Raw genomic sequence first — 20,133 nt, forward strand, 5'->3', positions numbered from 1 at the left:
GCCTGCTTCCATGTGCCCTCCGCGGCCTTGCTGCCCTGCGGGCGGTGAATGGCCGAGGCTCGGCCGGGGCTCCCCCCGCGGATGCCCTTCGCCCGGGGGCCCGGCGGGGAACGGCCGCGGCACCTGCTCGTCCCCGCCACCGCGCACAACTTTCCGCGGGCCGCCGCGCTCACGTCCCCGCCCGCCGCTCCGGCTCCGCGCCCGGCCCGCCCCGCCCCGCTGGCTCCTCCCCAGGCCGCGGCCGGTGAGGGCGGAGCGGACGCGGCGCCGCCGCCGCGCACAGCAGCCGAGCCCGGAGCCGAGCGGCGGCGGGAGGCGGCCCGGAAGGCGGCGGGTGAGCGGCAGCCGCGGGGGAAGGGACCGGGCGCGGGCGCGGGCGCGGTGGGGCCCGCGGGGACGGGCCGGCTCCGGGTGCCCCCGCTGGGGCCTGGCCGCGGTGAGGCCGCGGGGCCGCGTCCCGGGGCGGGAGCGAGCGGGTCAGCGGGACGGCCCCGGGCGGGGGGAGGTGCGGCGGGGGTCCGGGGCGAGGCGGTGTCAGCGGGGACGGGCCGAGCGCTCCCTCCCCGGGGGCGCGGCGAAGCGGGGCCGGGAGCGAGGAGGAGGCGGCTTGTCCCCGGCCCTGGCCGCGGCGGGGCGGGCGCTGGGCCCCGGGCGGGGCAGTGCAGGGGCTCCCCGCTGCCGGGCCGCCCGTCCCGTCCCGTCCCCGGGGCAGGCTGGACATCCATCTTGTGCGGGCGGGCGAGGGAAGGCGGCCGGGGCCCTCGGTGGAAGGGTGTCGCCGAGCGTCGGGAAATAACCGGAATTCTTTTGGTGTTTCGTATAGTCAGGTGTGCGCCGTCCCCCTGTCCCCCCGAGATGTAACGGGGCGCAGAAGGCTCACGCGTTGTCTTGTCGTCCCCGAAGACCACTTGGAGGTAAACGGGGAGCAAGGATGAGGAGTACGGGCGGGCTGGATGGTGCAGGCAGAGGGCAGGGGTTTGGGCAGGAGGGATGAGCCAGGCCAAGGGCACAGTTTGGTCTTCGAAGTGTGTCCTGAGGCATACAAGCAGCACACCAGTCTGTCCTCAGCCTCTGAGCCCAAGGTCCAGTTGTCTCACCCCACTTCAGCTCTGAAATGGTTCTTGAGCTTCCTTCAGTCCCTTTAAAGAGGCAGTTTAAAGAGAAACTGTTCTCTGTGTAGGGGAAACTTTTGTGTTTGGATACTTTCTGTGAATCAGTGTCTTTGCTTGCGATATTTGAGCTACAGTTCAGGTGGTTATGGTACAGGAGGGTTGGGGTTTGGACACACCAGCTGGAATCGGCTCCTTGAGTTTTGCTTTACTCACAGCTTGGAAGGCTGGAAACAGGAAGGGCAACCCTTGAAAACTTTGTCTCTTTCCTTTCAGTCGCTTAACAAGGGAGATAATACTTCTTAAAATAGCTGTTTGAGTTGAAAACGCCTCTCTGCCTTCAGAGTATTGTATCAGCACTCTCTGATTTCTGTCGCCTTTGTAATTCTCTGCGAGTAGTAGTAGTGCTCCACGTAAAGAGAGACACAGGTTATCTGAAGAGTTAAATTGAGGAAGCCGGCTGTTCCGTGGAGAGCAGCTGTCTGCCGTGAAGCGTTTCACTGTGGTGATTTTTATCCTTGCTTATTCCTACTGAAATGGTATGTTGCAAACTCCTGCTGGTGCTGGCAGGTCCCTCGGGTTCTGAAAGGGTTTTAATGTGGGAATTTGTGAGACTTTTAGGCAGTGATGGATGGAGCTGCAGAGGAACAAAGTAGCGCGTTAGCAGCCGAAGGCCTGTGCCTTTAATGAGAAGTTATCCGAAATGAGGCAACTTAAAGGGAAGTTTTAGATGGAGCCTCTGTGCTGTCTGTGACTTCTCTTAATTTATGGAAGAGGCGCAGTTCACCATGTCCCAAGTATGAACTGCTGCCTGATTAAACTGACATCATTATCATGTTGCTATAGTGACTTCATTACTCCGGGAATGCCATGTTCACATCCTGTTGCTATGGAAAAAACCAGTGTGATAAATAAAAACATTTAATCTTCTATTCATCATTATGGCAGAAAGAACGCCATCGATTTATGGATGTGATAGCCTGAAGAGTGGCGAACATACTCCAACAAAAGTTCTTAATGGTGAGTGAGACACTGGGAGATTGTCACTTGTAGTTCTCGGCACATTGTCGCTTCGTTCTCTCTGTTGTGCCAGGCAGCAGAAGTTGTGAAATCCTAGTTTTGGGAATGAGAATGCGAATACGTATGTCATTCTACAAGGTGGAGTCGACAGGAACTGCTGTGCTCACATACACGGCTTCTAAAAATAATCTGGTTTCGTGCACAGTGTTTTCTACGCACGAGGAGGAGAGGAGCGCTTGGGTTGTGTCAGGCTAAGATCATCCATGGAAAACTGAGCTATACGTCTTAAAAGCATGTATTTCTATGGCCTTTGTAGATGTAGGGTAGCGTGTCCCGAAGGGCGTAGGTGGTCTGATCAAGGGACCACGTGTGGTGTGAAGGAAACCTTGGTGACATTTAGAAGGCCCAGCCGGTGCTGGCAGAGCTGTAATTCTGAAGACTGGAAGGGAGCTGAGCGGTGTCTTGTCGTCACGTGTCCTGGCTCTGGTGCGGCCGTTTTTAGGGTAAGTAGCTTTGCAGCAGATTTTGAGAGGACTACGTGCCAAATGGACTAAATTACTAGCACAGTGTAATTCCAGTGACACGGTAATGCTTTTATTTGGAGACTGATGTTTACGCAGTTGATCAGAATGGTTTATATTTGAAGCCATAAGCTGCAAATACACAGCCATAGACTATTTGTGATGCATTTCGTGGCTGTTCATCCAGTCTGAGGGCTGTTCTTAAACTGAAATGTAATTAGATAGCAGTAGTGTAGCATGAGGACGTACTCTAACATAGGAGTTTTAATTGTATATTGAATCATAGTCTTGGGCATAAACAACTCTAAACATTTGTTTGTACTATATATTGCAGTGTTTTTTCTCGCACCACGTGCATGCACAGTGGCACTTTGAACTTGTGCTTAGTATTTAGAGAACAGATTGCTTCTGTGCAACTTTACAGAGACTTATAAAAAGCCGTCTTAAAGAGGAATCCTAATATTCTAAGAACAGGAACGTGTTATCTGTTCATACTAGAGAAAAGGCAGTGAATCTTCTGCACACACAGAAAGTTCGAGTCTTTACTCTTTATGTTTGAACTGGTTTTTACTTGTAGCTGTTTGAAATTCAGAATTCCCTTCGGTTTGGTGTTACTTTCAACCTTGCTGAAGTCAGTTCAGCAGAGCTCTGCGGGGCTCGGTCAGCTGCATCTGCCTCTGGATCCTCATCAAAACCTTCTATTTTTAGGATAATATGGGAGACTTCCTATTTTATCGCTTTCTTTTCATTTCTGATGAGCCAGGTTAATGTTAAACATCAAGCACTTCTGGTAGCTTTGTGTGTTTAATTCTGCAGAAGCAGATTCAAGAGAGACTGACTTTGAAAGCTCATTCCAGTTGGTGTTGTGTTTGAATTTGTTTTCTGCCTTGATTTGAGGTGGGTGGTTGTTGGGTTTTTTTTAAGAGAGGATAGTGGGCATGGTGGTTAGAGTACAGCCTGAATTCAGGGGGGCTGGAACTAGATGATCTTAAGGTCCTTTCCAACCCTAACTATTCTACGATTCTATAATTCTGTTTTATGCTGAGCTCTGAACTAGTTCTTGATTTGCTTTTACTCTCTCTTATTTAATAAGTAATAGGAAATTAAACAGAATTTTAATGAAAGCATCTCTTGGAGGAGTGCTCATAAATCCCAGGGTCAAATTTTCACTTGGGCATTTGTGTTCACACTTTGTAAAAGTTTCTGGTGCTGGAAACGTGACACCTAATGGCAGAGATAAGTAAGGATGTTAGAAAGTTTGACAGAAAAGTTCATCTTGCTGAGCTGTCTCGTTTGATCCAGTCTGTCTTGTTGAGATGGTCAAACTTGCATGAGGTGTTTTGTTTTATTTGCTGCAGTACTGAAGTGTGGTGGCAGCCAGGATCTGAGATTATTTGGGTTCTTAGGCTGCTCTCTGGGTATAAATGAATGTCCTAAAAATTTCACCTCTCAAACAGGTTTCTCCTGGATTACATCCTAGCATCATAAGGACAGAGAGGATAAAGGAGGACCTAGGTTTTCTTCATAAAGCCCAGGCTGGAACAAGACTACAGCTGTGTTAGCTTATGGCTGATATCCTGCAGACTGAAAATACAATATGCTTCCCACTATGAGGGTTGCAAATATAATCAAGTTCAATATAGTTCAGTTAATGGAAGTGGTTAAATAAAGCCTAAAGTTTTGAAGGTGAATCTGTTTCAATCCTACATCCACAAGTAGGTTGCATCAGTCAGTCCAGGAAGAGAGGCACAATTTTTATGGGTAAAACACTTCCCAGAATGGTTGACTTTATTTTCTTTTTAAAGCAGAACACTTAGAAGTAGTAGTGGGTTGTTCATCCTCTGCACTTGTATTAGAGCTCTTGGGCAAGTCAAAGCAACTCCTTTGCTTTCCCATTGTTGAGCATTCAGGAACACTTGGAAGCAAGAACCAAGTAAGAGTCAAACTGATCCAGTTTAGTTTCTCCAGCACCAATATTAGAATGAAAAAAGAAGTGTTGGTTAAATGAAGAACTGTTGAAACAATATACTAGAAGAGGAAGGATTAAAATAAGTGTGAAGAAGATATGCTTTCATTAATAGCTTCTCAAGAAGGATACAAAAAAGTTATCTAATGTTAAGTATCAGAGAGTACACTTTTTATATGAATGTGTTGAAATAGAAATAACCTTGGAGTTGCCTGCATATGCACTTGCAACTTACATGTTGAAAAAATAGTATCTAATGAGATTAATTCTGTATTTCAGTGCTGCTTTCAGCTTTCTTCCCTATAAGTCCTATAGCCCCTAGGAAAGTTACTGCAGGAATGATATCTTATTTAAATATTCTTTGATAGTCTAAACCCAATGTAGTTTAGATTTGCATTTGAGACAAGTCTGTGTTCGAAGCGGCCTGGTGTGAGGTTGTCGCGCTGTGGTCTTAGCTTCATGGCTGGGTCTGCTCTGAAGCGTCCCTCACTCTGTTGTTTTAGTGCTTGTATTTGTGTCCCTGCCTCTGGGCTTTCAGGGAGGACCCCACGGCCAGAGGATGGACCTGCCTCTGTAAGGAGCATCTTCCATGTGCAAAGAAACCCAAGACTTTTCAGATTAGAGCTGGTATAATGTATGAAGAAGATGTTTCATGCCTGTTAAGATCAGTTTACTTTGTAGTGTTAGAAGCAAACGAAATCGAGAATGTTTGACGGAAGTTTCAGAACCTATGAGAAGATAGGTTCTGAAACCTCATGGGGTGAGTTTGGTTTTATCTCAACATCCATAGGCACGTCACCAAGTGACTGACCCTGCCTGTCTCTTTGAGCCTACCACAGCAAGGGAAGGGCAGTGCTGCACGCTGAAGGGATGAGAGGCCGTGGTGACAAATGGCAGCAAGGGAAATACCAGATAAAGCAAGGACTGTTCCTCTGGGAGTGGTTAAGCACTGGAACAGGCTGCCCAGGATCTTTTGGAGTCTCTCTCATTGCAGAAATGCAGAACTTGAGTGGGCAAGGTCTTGAGTGGCCTCATCTGACTTTGATGCTCCCTGTTAGGAGCAGGGGTTTGTAGCAGAGATGTTTGGGGACATGTTGCAATCTGAATTACCCTGTTGTTTCATTGAGTTTACATGACATGGTTGTATTGCCTGGTAGGGTGGGCAAGATGCGGTGAGTGGCCAGAGCTTCAGGCTGTGGTTTCATGGTCATTAAACACAGTCACACCCCCCAGTGTCTCCCTTGCTGATACTTGCACTCTGAGATGTTGAGATAGCTCAGAGAGAAGAAACTGCAGTTCCTGACTACATCTGACTTAGGGCAGTGTCCTTCTGTCTGTCTTGTGCTGGGACTGTAGCAGAGGTAATGTGGTGGCTGTCTTCTTTGCCTGCTACATCTGGGAAGTACATGACCTGCAGCTTCTTCTTGGTGGTGAATAAATAGGTGGATATTTGCTCTCTGTCTTCAGTGGTAATGGCTTATTTGTAAAGAGCAGCCTGCATTTATCAGTCTGCCTTTCTGTTGCAAAAAATTTAGGGTCTTCTGTGCTTGTTTTTCAGTTGGCTTTGCTTGTTGTGTTGGTGACTGTTAAGTTCACTCAACTGTGAGTTGGTTTTACATATCTGCAGGCTGACAGAAACCATTTGGAGCTAAAATGGCTCATTATTAGAAGCTTCCTGTTCTTTCCTGTGATAGTAATAATGTTATTAATGCCTATTTTCTGAGCTCTCTTCTGAAGAAAGGGGAGTGCAGGGAGAAGCTGTATAGACCCCAGTGACAGCAGAGCATCGGTCAGGGCACAGCACATACCTGGTATTTACACTGAAATACACCAAAATCTGTTCTGGTGCTAGACCTACTGATGCCATTTCACTTCCAGGTTTGGTATGAAACAAGGTTTGCTCTCCAAAGCTCTGAATGGAACAGAAGCCAGTTACTGAGAGATCTCTTCTCCCCTTGCAGATACTGCAATAATTAAGGTTGTCTAAAGCAGTCCATTTAATGATATTAAAATGAAGAGGCTGTGGGAAGATGGGCGGTGTTCAAGGAGGAGGCACTGAGTGTTACATTCCTAATCAGAAATGGTGTGTTTAAAGTTAAATTGCATTCATCTGCTGTGGGAAGATCCTTTGAGGTATGTGTGGGAAGAAATGGGACACCAGAAACCTTCCCTCATTTTGATCACCAATCATTTGGGGGTTTATAACTTAAATATTTGCAGATTGCATTCACAACACTGTAGAGCCAGTGCATCTAGTTAAAGGTGAGATTTAAAGCTGTGTCTTTTCTGTTTCCCCTATGGTAATAGTCCACAGGGCATGACAAAGGGCTCTTTTCTCCCCACGTCAGCTGGCTGAAGCAGGTAGGGTAGCTCTGCAGGAATCTGAATGCAGCCACATGAAGATGATGTTTTGATGTGTGTTGCTGATGTTTTGATGTGTGTTACTGCTCCATGCTGTGAGTGGTCCAGCAGGTATTGGGTGCTGGCTGTTGGGAAATACCTGCTATACCTGAACTGGCACTTCCTCAGTGCAGCTGTAGTGGCTTGATGTGAACCCAAGGGAAAGCACGTATTTAATTCTTGCGATTGAGAAATCCAGATGCTGACAAAGACAGACCTTGGTATGTCTTGAAAACTGCTGTTTGTTTTCTTTTGATGAGCAAAATCCTTTATCTGGGGGGAAGGTCTGACCTTCTACAGGGCTTCTACAGCAGGGAAGGAGCAGGTAATATATGACAAACAGCAAAAAAGGAAGCTCCAGGGCTGCTTATAGCCCACACCTTACAGGTGGTTGTCTTAGCTATCTCACCCTTTTCACTTTGTTTCCTGGCTCCCTGTATTTTCAGTCAATAGCAGCCCTGTTGAGCAGGTGGCCTGAGTCATTATGGTTTGTTATTTATTTTGAATATTGATAAGATGGAAAGTATTTAAATCCAGCTGGGGCACTGGAGCAAGAGGTCTGGGGATGTCCACAGCAGCGGCTGTGTTATGGCTGAAACATCTTTGTGAATCGCTTGAAGGAGGCAGTCAGAACTATGTGCTGCCCTGATGCTTCACAGACTCATGTAAGGAGTAGGATGAGCATTTCTGTAATAGATAATTGTTGCCCTGTCAAAAGTTAACTGTAAAAACCTGCTTTTTGGAAATGCACTGCAACTGGTAGCACATAGTGTGTCAATCGGTTGCATTGTGTAACCGCTGGTTGCTGGAGCATTACAGAAAAACACGGTTGCATTTCACTTGTAGGCAGCCAGAACTGCACATTCTGGAATGTTTTGGGGGGGTTTGTTGAAATATTTGTCATGTTCTAATACAGAAAAAAATGTGAATTTGTCATATTTAAATTAGGGCATTGTGTGTGAACTCAGAGCTGTGAAATCTGCTCTTTAGAAGATCTGAGCATCTCCGGCTGTAGCTGGAAGCAGTTTGCATTCACTCGTGAGTGCTGCATGCTTCTAGAAGACTCCTATTTTGTCCCAGTGAATAATCTGTGTGGAATTGGGCATCTCACATTTTTAACACATTAGTTGGAAATAGACCCTTATTCTGGAAAGCACCAAGTATGTGGGAGGAGCAGTTTGGCTGGATGTGTTGGTTGCAGCGCCTTTTATGTTGCTTTTTATGTCATATTCTTTTCTCTAATGCAAATAAACGTGGAAGTTGTAGGGAGGGGCTGCTGAGAAGAGGAAAACTTTCATTACAGACAGCTGACATGCAGAATAATATCTTTTTATATGCCACCTACCACGTGATAGTTTGAAGTAAATCATAGTTCACTGGGGAAGGTTATTTCTGGCGCAATTCTGCTTTTTGCGTAAGTACTCTCATTCCAGCACATCTTGCTTTACCCTGAGATTTGATGTGTTAGTACTGTGCTGGATAACTCACTGGGTATCAGGCCTGGAGGACAGAGATCTGGATGGATTTATGAAATAAATACAGCTGAAGATAAAATAAATTTAGCCAATTATTGCTTTCTGCTTTGGATTATGACACTAACGGTAGTTGAAAATAACATTAAGATTAAAGATACAGACCGAAATGGTTCCAGAGGGCCGACCTCATGAAATATTTATGCACTTAGGGCTTTTTAACTCATCAGCTGGATGTAAAAGAAAGTCATAGGGATTACAATATTCTTACAGCTTTGTCTTGTTTCATGAATACACTGCATTGGCATATTGACCACTAGAATGCGTTCAAGTTTAGAATAAAGCTTTTTTAGGAATCTCATTGAAAATGATCAAACAGATGTTTTAATGCTCCAGGACACTTTCCTCAATGGTGTGATTCTGAGAAAGCGGGTCTTTTCCTTTATTCTCTAATTTCAGTACTTTGTAGCCTCTCTGTTAAATGAACTGTTTGCTCTAAACCCTCATCACAAATGCAGTATCAAGTCCAAGTCCATAGAGCACCAACACTTGAGCGGGGCAGTAGAGTGGCTGAGCCTGCCGTTAGCAGCTGTCAGAAAAACTAAGTCATGTCTACAGAGCTGAGAGGCTGAAACTTCTTTTATTGTGCTTTTCATGCCAAATTCATATTAACTGCATCTGTATGGGCAGAAGTTTAAATAAGTTCCTAAATATAGTGTCAAACCAGTGGCTGTAGTGCCCATGGATTTGTATGGCTGATGGTGTATTTATAGGTTTACTCTAGAAAAATACAGCCAAATGGGAGTTTTAACTGTGATGGAAAGGTGTCCTAACCAAAATGGAAAGCACAGAAATTGTAGATAGTGGCAGTTAACATTCAAATTCAGTGTAGTATGTTCTCAGTCTTGCTCCGAGTGCAGAACTGACTGTCTCCAGGCCATGTGTTTAACAAATTTGCTTACCAAGACTTTATTTTTTTACTATTGTCTTACATCTTGTCTTTCTTTTTTTGTCTTGGAAATGATGAGTTTGTTTCTGTTTCTGATTGAATACTGTTGGTGAGGTGGAGGGGAAACCAGTGGTACTCATCTTGTTAGGATGTGTCCTCCCTTCCTCATGAGTTAAACATAGTGTCTTCCCATCTGGGAGCAGGAGTCAAACTGCCCCTGGGGTTGTTTTATTGTTGGTGTTTAAAGACAGCTGTATAATAATCTATTTTGGTTATAGTCAAGCTTGACCTATAAATACTGAAATGGCTCATAGAAAACTGATTTAAACTCTCAGAGCTATTTCCTTTAGGGGTTAGTTAGAAAATAAAAATACCTTTTTATTTTCCACAAAGGAAATTCCAGGATAAATTGGCAAAGGAGTTTTGCCCCTTTGAAGCCTGGTAGATTCAGGAGGATTTAAAGACTTCAGAGAACCCCCAGTGCAGAGATCAGATATGCCAGTGGTTTGGTTCTTGACCCTCCTGGCCTGAAAGTTCCTACTGTGATACCGTTCAGGCTCCAGCACTAAAGTGTCAATAACAGTTTTGAATATTCCTTCAGTTAAAATCTTCATGTGGAAGAAAATCTGATTTTTGTTGTAAAAGATAATTTAGTTTCCCTTTGCCCCATAGATTCCTGGAAGCAGCATTAAGGGACTGAGCTAAATACTGAAGGATTAAGTACCACATTAAATAACTTCATTTACTTATAAAAACTAATAAAGCCATTACTTTTTTTCTTCTATTTAAAGTTAATTCTGTACATTAACTTCCTGTTATTCAGACTATTATCAAGCCTTAAAATTCACCATGAAAACATTTCAAGAGGTACGGTTCTACTTTACAGTGCTTAAATACATCCATTGTGAACTGTGTTTAAGTACTCATTACATGGATACTCATTGCTGTAGGCGTTTTATTTAAACTGATAAACAATGTAGTATTAATAAGTGGCCATATGGTAAGTAGGGCTTTTCATTCAAGAAAATCAGTGTTAAAACAGGCGTTTAATTAGCCACATTGCATGGGAACAGTAGGTGTTTTGGTTGCTTGTGGCTGACACACACGGAACAGCAAAGTGTTTTTAATGCAGTGAAAATTAGACTGCATATGCAAACCTGACCTTTAGATGGGTCTACATGGTCAAATCCAGTATATACACACAAACTGTTTGTGGCAGTTTTGCCAGTAAGATTTAAAGAATCTTAGTATTTTCTGGCACTTGTAAGTTAGCCCAGTCTCCTGGAAAGCTGGGCAGTGGTCCATGCTAACAGGCAATGTGGTTTTGAGAGGCTTAGAATTTATTGTTGATGGGTAGAAATACATTTGAAGAGCTGTTTAAACCCCGACAGCCTTTTATTTTGAGAAGTTTCAAAGAAGATCTAGTTGAAGATGTCCCTGCTCATTGCAGGGGGGTGGGCATAGATGACCTTTGAAGGTCCCTTCCAACCCAAACTGTTCTATGATTCTAACCTTAATCATGAGGAAGCTGTGTTGATCTCTCCATCAAAGATTAGATGCTGGAGACCAAGTAAGGACAAACTGGGTTCCAGCCCCCAGCAGTGCCCAGAGCTTTGTGACCAGTGTCTATTGTGACTATTACTGCAGAAATAAAGTGCAAGCTGAAATTGCAGTGACAATCTGCCTACCTCATGTCACTTATTTACTGTAATTACATAAACCAGGAAGAACATAGTTAAGAACGTTGCCAAGTTACTATCAGCACAACAAATTATTCTTACCAAGTATAATGTAGCTGGTGTTTTTCTGTGATTGAGCCTTCTAGAGTCTGGCTGGTATTTAATCTGTAATAAGAAAGGTCAGAACATTTTTTTCAGTAAAGAAAATGGATAAAAAAAACTTTATAGGTCTTGAAAATCTGTGGTGAGTTGTGGCTTTGGTAGACAACAGATGGGGGAAGTCCCATGAACGACTTCTACGTCTGCTGTTTATGCCCTTTAACGTTTACATGTTTTGCCAATGAGGAGGGGGGAAAGGAAGTATTTTTCTTCTCTTCTTCAGTAAAAGCTGTTGAGAACTCCTCCGAATTGTGTAAAGCCCTTTGCTGTAAATACTCAAGGAGCTCTAGATGAGGAGAAATGGCTGAGTGTATGGCGTTGCTTGAGAGGACCTTGGTTCTGCTGGCTCTCTGCTATGCAGGCACTGGCTGTGTGGTTCATTGCCTTTCTGTTTCCATAATGTGGTTGCATAATACTTCCCATTAAACTGTTTTATGTATATAATTGAGAAAAGCCTATTTTCCTCTAAATCCACCCAGTTCAGGTAGATGTCAGCCTTCCAGTATCTGAAGGGGGACTAAAAGGATGCCGGAGAGAGACTCTTCATCAGGGACTGTAGCATAGGGTTCAAACTTAAGCAGTGGAGATTTAGGTTGGATATAAGGAAGAAAGTCTTCCCTGTGAGGGTGCTGAGGCGCTGGCACAGGGTGCCCAGAGAAGCTGTGGCTGCCCCATCCCTGGCAGTGTTCAAGGCCAGGTTGGACACAGGGGCTTGGAGCAACCTGCTCTAGTGGAAGGTGTCCCTGCCCGTGGCAGGGGGTTGGAACTGGAGGAGCTTTAAGGTCCTTTCCAACCCAAACTGTTCTATGGTCCTGTGTCCTTCCTCCTGTTTGCAGATCAGTGTGCATCAGTAGTAAATCTGCAGTGGTGCTGCAGTCTGGTTGGAGTTACTGCCAATGACGGCGAGTGATGGAGCGGTTTGTTCTAATTTGGGGATGCGGTGTGTGTTGGTCTTTGAGTTTTGCTTCTGGCTTCCTTTCCTCTGCCTTTGTCTATCTGGCACATGCCCCTAGCAACTTTCTGCAAGTGCAGACCAATAGGACAAAAAAGAAATTAGCCATTTCAGCATGGCAAGCTTTGGCTGCCCAAAGTACTTGTTCCTTGCCTGGAGTGCCTCTATAGCAAAGCAATTCCAAATGAATAAGTAGGCAGTTGCTTCCATAGAAGTTAACATTCTGATATTTAAAATTGCAAGGTCAGCATGAAGGTGGTTGCAGAAAAGATTACGGACTGAGGAAGATTAATCTCCATTTGTGCATAAAATCACTTTTTCACGTTAACAGAATTCCTGCTGTCTCCACAGAAGGTTCTTTCCCTGCCTTGTTTGTGTGTGCTGTAGTTAATTTGCTCAGCGCTCCGGTTCAGCACAACACTGAAGGCAGAAAGGACGACTCTGTTGCTAGAGGACTTTACTCTTAGCCCAGGCTTTTATGGCTTTGGCCCTGCGTCAGTAACCTCCTCAATGCACTGCGGAGGATGTGAAATTGTGCAGAAACCGGCGATTTGGACGCAGTTCAGAGGAGCACACGGCCGGGACTTTAGCTGTTGAGAATGGATGTGTGCAAGATTTGCAGGCTGCTCTCTTGCCTTTTTCCGGTTGCACACTTCAAATAACATCTCAGAACAATGTCACGTTTCTCAAATACCTGTTTGCTCATTTGGCTTGTCACTAGCTTGGTTTTTTGCATGTGCTTCTGGCTGTGGGTTTTTGTTTCTAGCTAGTACTTCAAAGCAAATACAAGTATTTAGATTTCATGATTGATAGAATCATGATTGCCTCTCACTTGGACAAGGTATGTCATTAAAATGTTCCTGCCTTCTTGTTTGACAAATAGTTGGTGAAAATTCACTTTTAGGAATATTAAAATGGTACAGTATTGTAATATTGTTATGCTTTTCACTAATCCCAGTGAATTCAGTTTATAGTTATTTTATTAAAATGCTTTTTAGCACAGTAGTGGTTCAGGACTGGGTTCTCTTCCCAAGTTTTATTGTAGGAAATTGGAATTCACTTATGAGTTGCTTCAGGTTGCCAGGTTGGATGGGGCTTGGAGCAACCTACTCTAGTGGAAGGTGTCCCTGCCTGTGCCAGGGAGTTGGTACTAGATGAACTTTAAGGTCCCTTCCAACCCAAACCATTCTGTTGGTTCTATGGTTCAGTTTTTTGGTATTCTTAGGCTCCCCTGAGGAGCATGTGTGTTTCTAAATGTCCAAAATACCTGTTTTCTAACACTGAAGTTATAAAAGTATAAACTAGGTGGATTAGACCATTTAAATTCTGGAAGCAGAAACATTTTCCTCGTTTTTACAAGAAATAACTCAGGGTTTCCCCTGCACTGAATTATGAAGAACAAAAGGTTATAAACTTGGGGAGACTGTATGGATGCTGCAGTCAGTAATGCTCCGCAGTTGGGTAGTGACACGTCCTATGGCATGATGGTGTATATAGTTAGCTACATGCTTGTTGCCTTGAGTTGTATTTGATTTGGTGCTGAAAGCAGTCAGTGGAAATGCTAAAGTTTTTACTGTTAAAATTGTAAAATTGAGGGTGAGATTCCTGCCATAATGTGTAAGAGATGTATGCTGCTATAAAATGTTAATATACGAAAGACATTTACTTGGTTGTCAGATACCACAGTGATAATGAGTAATAACAAGGCAGACTCTGAAGGTTGTGTGAGTGGAAGTTTGTCAAATTTACTTTAAAGTCACATTGAAGTCCTGCTTCTTGTCTCTTTTTTGGTCTTTTTTCTTTCCCCTCATTTTTATGATGTTAATGGCCTCAGGAAAGGCCATTAAGGAGGTTTTCTGTGTGCCCTAAAGACAGAGAGATTCACTGCCTTGGGGAAGGGACTTGGCAAGTGAGTCCATGGCTGTGATTTTCATTATTTAAGTGAATTCTGTGCTAACTTACAGGGAAAGTCTATGGTGGTGTTTGTCTCACTGCTTTTTATGGGAGGTGTCTCTTAAGTAATTGTGTGATTTGCAGGCAAACACCCTTTCATTTGTGATCCACCGTCCCTCCTCCCGGCACGTTTCCGTAGCTCGTGTGTAACAATTGCGTAATCGTTGACAGCTTTGATTAATATTAGGGAAGTATTTAATGTGCTTTTGACTTCATTGAGTAATTTAATATCTAAGAACATGATGTATAACAAATATGGGAGCAGGTTGTGAGTGAAGCTGTCATTTGGCAGTGCCTGAACTAGGCACTTTGTGCCTACAATCTGGCAAGTGCAGGTCCTCGGTGAAGCCAAGGGTAGAGCCTCAGGTCTTGTGTTTCCAGCCTTCATTGTTGCATCATTCTTTCTATTTGTTTGGGGTTTTTTTTATTGTGGAGGGAATCTGTCAGTTTTAATGTGATTTTGATCATCATAAATCTTGCCTTTGCAGAAGTGCCGGATTGGAGTTTGTTTTGCAAACACGGCTCTCAGTAATGAAGGGATTTTGGTAGGATATTGAGCAATGTTTTGTAGACACTTCAAAAAACCCTTTTTCATGGTCTAGTTGATAGTAACGTAAAAAAACGGCATGAGGAACACTTACAAGTTCAAAATTAAACAGTCTTGTTTAGAGTAGCCATGATTGAGTATTTAAGTGCCAGGATAAAAATAACCAAGACATGTGGCTGTAACGTCCCTGGAATCTGCCCCTGCCTCAGGGAATGGGAGAATGATGGCCACAGGGGTCCAGCCAGCCCCATGTTTCTCTCACAGATCTGTAAAATGCTGAATGCACATTTCCTATTGGAAATGTTAAATATTTTGGTTTCTGCATGTGAAAATGAACAAGGGAGGTGTGGGTGATGAGCAGGGCAGCACTCAGGAGGTTATTCTCTTTTCTTCCTTCCCAAAAGCTGGGTGAGTGGTGTTTGCTCCCTTCTCTCTCCCCTCTATCCAAGGGATACCTTTCCCTATCTTTCTCCTACCCGGTGCATCTCTGCAACAAGAGAGGGAACAACAAGAGAGGAAAATACATGTCAGGTTAGCGACGCACGTGGCTGTAGAAGCTGTGCCTTGAGAGGCCCTTTCACGTTGTCTCTAGGAACTGATGCTTGTGGTTTGATGTGTGCTTGTTTGGTGCCTTGCTCTTTTCTGTTCCCTTTCTCTCACCCTTTTTTAAACTAGGGCTGTGCATTGTGCTTTTTGAGTGAAAATAATGTCTGTGTTGCTGAGTTGTCATCTCTCTTCAGCCCTGTAGCTGAGACTGGGTCAGCGTTTTCACTAAAAATCCCTGTTTTCAGGTGTGTACAGCTTGGAGCCAAGCAAATGCTTGCAGCAAGAACTGCCTGGATGAGCTCTGCTTTGCTGTAGACTCGCTTCTTATTATAGTTGGAAAAATAGTTGACAAGGATTCTAACAGCTTTGTTACCTGTTTCTAAACCATTTTGATTTCTGTGGCTCTAGGGTGGCATGTGCCCATGGCTCCGGATGCTGAGCTGCTAAAGAGAAATAGTTTGGACCCCCCCTAACCCCAAACCCCAAATTACGTGGTTTTCATTTAAACTTCCTATGATTGTACCATTAAAACGGGAACAATTCCTTCTTTTATCCCTTGGAAGCATTCAGAAATGCTCTTGGGAAGAGCAGGTAGCCACGTAAAGCCAGGTTGTCTCATCTGGGGCTTGAAGGACCACGGTATCTTTGCCTTGACCTGACCTTCTTCTTTACTCAGGCAGTTGAAGCCTGTGAGCCTGGGCTGTTAGTGAAAGGCAGCGGCTGCCCATCGGTGTTTGGGGTAAGTCTGTGCTTCCCAGGCTGCAGGATCAGGAGCAGTGGACACTCATTTCCACCCTGGGCAAGGCCAGGGAGCCAGAGCTGGGGTCAGCAAGGAAAAGCAAAATACAAGGCTTCCTGCAGTACAGCACTTGCTTGGCAGACTAGTCTGTGGATGTTGATCTGCTGCTCCAAAACCAGAGAGAAACAGAAACAGAGCTGGAGGCTTTCAGTAGTGGGTAGAGACTTTGGTGTCTGAACCTATAAAAGGCTGAAGGCTGAGGACTCTTCTGGCATAGCAGCGTGTAGCCATGGCTATGGTTACTGTCTGAAGTGTCACTGCTGCTGCAGTTCACTCCTACTGAACAAAGGTTTGTGATACCACAAGTATTGCAGTCTTAAAGCACATGGACAAGGAGCCAGCAGGGTTACTGGGGCAGGAGGATGGTGACACTGGGACTTGTCCTGCTTTCAAGGACCGGTGGGTGAGATGCTGCATCCTCTGGCAGGGTGCAACTCTGTTCCTTCCCGTCTGTCCTTTTCTTTTGTCATGGCTTGTAGATGCTCTTCAAGCAGTGTCACACGTGTGATGTCTGTGCTGGCAGGGCTGGGAAGAATGGCCTGTCCCTCTCCATCCCACTGTGGTGTGTGGCTGGAGGAGAAGGCAAGGGCCAGGGCACGGCAGGGCTCATGCATGGGCTGGAGAGGTACAGCACAGGATGCTGGATTCATTTCAGAGATACCCTGATAACATCAGTGCCTGATGCTTCTGTTTCCTGTGTGCAGTGATACTGTGTCTGGCACTGGTGTGTGGTACACCCTCCCTGCACGCAGAAGTGTGCTGTGAGATCGTGCCTCTTGGCTGCAGAGGTGCAGCACAGTTGTACAGATGCTGTATGCTTCTTACAAGAAAGAAACCTGTTGGACTCCATAAAATAACTTAATTTGTAGGTGTTGCAGCAGTCATGGGGATTTACCACGGTGATGCCGATTGTGAGCGGTTAAGTGATGCTTTCTCCCCTTTAAAATCAGTCAGGGTGATTTGAAGCTGGGCTGCTTTAAACATAGCTGTCTTTCTCCTGCGTTCTTGATAGTAGAAAGTACTAAGTTTTCATCTCCTAAAATGCATTGCAAACTTGATACAACCTCAAACCAGGTTACACGGCTCTCGGTTTGTCTTTTTTAAGTGATGTCTTCCATAGAGTATATTAAGGAGAAAAATTTCACAGGAACAAGGTGATCTGGCTTAAGCAGCGCCCATCTTCACTGAAGAAGAAAATTGTCTTTTTGCTGTAGGAAAAGCAAACTGGTTAAGGGGAGGAAAGAACCTGGAGAGCATGGGAAGCTCCCAAGTGCTTGGAGATCCATAGCAGCCAGCTTTCGGATGAGGGTTTGGTTAATCCAGTTTGTCAGAATGGATGGAGTCTGTTAATCTCTTAAAATATGGCTCTGTCTGTTTAAACCTACCCATTGAACACGTGCTCAGCATGCAGTGGAAGCCCAGCCAGTGCCCTCGGTGGTGTTTCCAGCCCTGCTTCAGCTGCTGTGGGACACCAGCGCCTGTCCCAAATGCCTGAGCAGCTTCACCACAGTGAGTAGGAGCTGCGGAGGAGCAGATTCCTCCCCTTCTGCTCTGCCTCTCAGTCCAGCCGAGCCTTCTGACTCATTTAGTACTGACTCAGGTTATAAATATCTTTGCTGAGCTGTTATCTGTAGCCTGTTCTTCAGAAACACATAGGCCCGAGTTTCAGGGGTGATGCTTTCCCATGGCGCGCTGCAGGTGCAGAGGCAGCAGGGAGGGGGTTCCAAGTAAGTTGGAAGAAGGGATTTGGGAGCCCAGATCCTGTTGACTTTCAGTAGGAGTTGATCATCGAACTGTTCTTTAAAATTCCCACCCTTGGGTTAGCTGGGCAATAAATGGTCAGAAATTGAGGGAGGGTAGTCATCAATATATTTTTGGGGGTTGAATCCATGGTGTTGAGGTAGAAGGTGGTTACAGAGGAAAGGGAAAAAGACTTTGGAAATGTGTGTGAGCTATTTGCAAATGCAGTCATCAGATAACAGGTAGGGGATTGTGGGCAGAAGGGGCAACTTCACATAAAAATCCAGTCAAAATTGAAGTAAAGGAACAACAGGCAAGCTATTTAGATGATTTGAGAGGACTTCCCCCTGTGACGGCAATCTTTTCCTACCATGTCTGCAGACTGTATTGCTATTAAGGTTTGCTGCTTGCATACACTGTCAGTTGAGAACTGATTAATTCTTCTTTTTCTTTCAGTCCCTTGTTAGGGAGCCTGGAAAAACCTTCAGTAAGGCTGCTAACACTGATGAGAGATCTTTTATGCCAAGGTAGGAGGTTTTTAATATTCTCAATATATTTCAGATGAAATTTCTAGCTGTGAAAACACAGGCAGTTGGGGAAATTTTTGAATGGATGAGTGTATAGTGTTTTGTTTAAAATCAAGGGTTATTTGAATCTGATTTCCTGTGGTAGGGAAAAGAAACCCTGAAGCTTTGTGTTCTGTCTTTCCTGATGTCCTCTGCTAAAGTACAAAATGCAGATCTGTGATTACAGTCCAGGGTTTTTAAGGCTGAGTCAAGAATGTGTCTGCTCTGATTTTTAAGTCTTTTGTTATCTTCTTAATGGAGATTGTGTCATCGGTTCTGGCCAGCATTTCATCGAGTTATACAAAACCATCAACTCACGTGCTCTCACCACTGTCTTCCTCGCACTGAGCAGCATATCTGCACCTCCTGCTACTCATAGCTCTATCAGTGTTTGGAGAAGGGGAAACTAATAAATACAAACTGCCTCCTTCAGGTGTATTAAATCGTACTTGGGTGTTTGCAGTGCACAGCATGAAGTTCTTGCACCCACTCTCTCTCCCAGTGCTGTGTTCACTTATCTTCTTTCTGCTTCTCTCGCCCCATGACCCAAATTATAAACTTCATGATGAGCTGGTGAAACTTCTGTAACAAGAGAGGCTGATGTTTGCATCAGGTTTATCTCCTGAAGGGCCTCAGCTGCTCTCCCCACACCACCCTCCCCATAGCCTCTGCCTGGCTGCTTCCGCTGGTTGGGAAATACCCCGAGAGTTTTACTTCTTCATCCCCTGATTCAGCCACTCGGTTACAGCAGGGTGAAAGACGATTCGTGCCTTTAGGAGAGCGTGAGAGTGCTGCCTGGGTGAAGATGCAGGTGAGCGGGTGCTCGGAGCAGTGTTTCAGGTTACAGCTTCGTCTGCGCTTGCATCCTTCTGCCATCCTGCCTGCATTTCCTTTCACTTTTGTATATTAAACCATCTATCCTGCGTCTTTTCTTCACCTCTTCATCTGTTCGCAGGGTAGGGCCCTTCTTTCTTCAGGAGGGAGCTGAGCATCTTGGGGCTGACGCTTTGAACAACTGACTATATGTTTCTGTTGCCTCCCAGGCAGTGTCGGTGACAGTAGCAGCAAAGCGATGCTGCTGTTAAAGAAATAAAGAGATTAATGCTGGCTTTAAGCTGAAATAGGCTAGATGTAGATGAGATATTATAAGAAATTCTTTACTATGAGGGTGCTGAGGCGCTGGCACAGGGTGCCCAGAGAAGCTGTGGCTGCCCCATCCCTGGCAGTGTTCAAGGCCAGGTTGGACACAGGGGCTTGGAGCAACCTGCTCTAGTGGAAGGTGTCCCTGCCTGTGGCAGGGGGTTGGAGCTAATGAGACCAGTTTCACAACATTTACAACAACACTAAAAGTCTGGGATTTTTTTACACTCCTTAGTGATCATATTATTTTTTTGACTCAAAAGAAACACTTAACACCCATAATACCATTCCCTTTTGAAACATAGCCGTTGCTTCACAGCATGCGGCTCCACTACACAGAGCTCTGCATGGAAATGAATGCTGCTGTGTCTAACTGTATTTAGGTGGGCATAAATAGTTGCCAAATGAAAAGTTGGCTAGGATGCAGCATAGTAATTTCTTGAGCACTCTATTCATGTAGTATAAACAGATAACATTAACATACTTGTGAAGGAGCTACAAGATAATTACGGCGTGTGGGGCTTACAGTAATAAGGCTCAGTAATAGGGTTCAGTAATAAAGTTTCAGGATCTTGGTTTCCTGTTCCACCTGAAAAAAAAAAAAATCAGCAAATA

At 44.8% G+C, this 20,133-nt stretch overlaps 1 protein-coding gene across 6 annotated transcripts in view; it reads left to right on the forward strand.

Moving 5' to 3' along the window:
• The first annotated feature begins 210 nt into the window (after positions 1–210).
• Positions 211–20,133, forward strand: part of RAP1A (RAP1A, member of RAS oncogene family) — a 38,071-nt gene continuing 18,148 nt past the window's right edge. Inside the window, exons 1-4 of one of the 6 annotated variants that reach the window (XM_030473631.1) lie at positions 253–334; positions 824–914; positions 2,058–2,129; positions 18,269–18,339. The gene's annotated coding sequence lies outside the window, so the exon portion shown is untranslated. The other 5 variants (XM_030473627.2, XM_030473630.1, XM_030473632.1 and 2 more) reach the window with 5 other exon arrangements.

Source organism: Strigops habroptila, chromosome 18, assembly GCF_004027225.2.
Source record: "Strigops habroptila isolate Jane chromosome 18, bStrHab1.2.pri, whole genome shotgun sequence".
In the NCBI taxonomy this organism is placed as follows: Eukaryota; Metazoa; Chordata; class Aves; order Psittaciformes; family Psittacidae; genus Strigops; species Strigops habroptila.